The sequence below is a fragment of the Gossypium hirsutum genome, chromosome D02 (genome assembly GCF_007990345.1).
Source record: "Gossypium hirsutum isolate 1008001.06 chromosome D02, Gossypium_hirsutum_v2.1, whole genome shotgun sequence".
In the NCBI taxonomy this organism is placed as follows: domain Eukaryota; kingdom Viridiplantae; phylum Streptophyta; class Magnoliopsida; order Malvales; family Malvaceae; genus Gossypium; species Gossypium hirsutum.
Genome location: NC_053438.1, coordinates 28097065 through 28098972, shown reverse-complemented (window position 1 = coordinate 28098972; position 1908 = coordinate 28097065).

Sequence of the window (1908 nt, the reverse complement as noted above, 5' to 3'; positions counted from 1 at the left end):
CTTTAGGATTAAAAGGCAATGTGCTCTCATTCCTACCCCACATGCATTACGAACAAGAGATATCTCATGCAACTCAAGAAATCAAAATAATTTAATCACTTGGATTTCTAAATACATAGGTTACAAAACCCTAATTAGCATATCAACAACAACCGTCTAGATCCAAGTGTTAATGAATCTAGGCTCTGATTCCGCCAAATGTAACACCCTATACCTAGCCCAATCGTCGAGCTTGAATACTAGGATGCTACACCACTATTTTACTTCATATTCATCATAAATCGTCACAATATTACACGTGCATCCTTTTTTTTCTTTTATTATTATAACATTCACATGAAACGTAAGTCATACAAACTTTAAGGAGGTTGAATCATGCTAAACATTCATAGAATATTCATAAAGTAAGTACTAAACATGTATTAGAACCATTTAGCAAAAATTCCCAAAACTGTTACGTAGGTATCGATACTAGTAGTGTAGTATCAATAATTTTCTAAAGTGGTATCGATACCGCTTGGAAAATCAATACCAAATTAGCTTATTGTTTCTTGTTTTACAAACCCAACTTTCGAAAAATATTAGCACCACTGACAAAGTATCGATAATTTCACCCTGAGTATCGATACTCAAGATAAAATATCGATATCGACTAGCAAAATTAACTTCCTGCACTTCAAAATTTTCAAAGGTATCATTTTTAAAGCACGAATATCGATACATCTGTTCCAAACCTTAAAAACTCAACATACATCATCACATAAATTATTCCAAATAGGTTCTAAACATCATGCATCAATTGACATAAAATAAACACTGAAATTTCTGAAATAACAGTCTCAAACATCATATTTAAAGTCCACAAATTTCCTAAGCATAATAGGCATGCAAACAACTAAAAATCATAACAAAAACCAACATAACATCTACCACATTGCCTTTTATTCCCAAAACATAAATAAACAAATGACACCTACTTTTAGCAACTTAAATATTTGGCATGGATTACCCCTCGAGTCCACACCGCTCACACCGGCACTACTTATCTGCAATGGTTAAAAAGGAGTGAGTGAGCTTAACAAGTCATTATGAAAAAATGAAACATACATATAATATATTCATAACACCTTCAACTCTTATGTCACATTTACACGTTTAATCATCTTTCATGAATTCTTTTACACATTAATCATATGAATATTTAAGCACATGTTACAACACATATAAATCACATTTAATCACATTTTATGATACTTCGGCTCTTGAGGTTATGCAACATACAGTGGACTCTATCACCACTCATCGGATACACAGATCTCCAAAACACCAAAATAACTTGTACAATCGAACATGTCCTATAAATGAAGCATATAGCTAACACTCTCCAACACACCAAACACACATATCCTGGTGAATGGAGCTTAGCTCACATTCCCTTATCTCTTCGAAAACTGTCCTTAGGCTTCAATGCCCAAAAAATCACATCACAGAAGTGAGTACTCACAATCCTATGGCATGCCAACTATATCCAACTGTCTCATAAAATCACAAGGCCAAAATAGCCACATTATTATCACATTTTTACTTACCGATTTTCGCACATATTCACTACATATTCACATCGTTAGCAAATTATAATCACTGTCACATGGTATGAAAACATACCCACATTTTTACTATCACATGGCATGAATAACAAATCCACATATTTTCTTTCACAACAGTCATCACAAGCTTATAGCACATGTTTTAGCATATCATATATGTTCATATTTTTACAATTGTACAAGCACACATAATCACATTTAATCGTAGGCGTGAGAACACTTACTCTCAGAATTTAGAGTAAGGGTTTAGGCTACCTCTAAATTCCCAATTACACAATGAATCATCTACGAGCAGCGATTC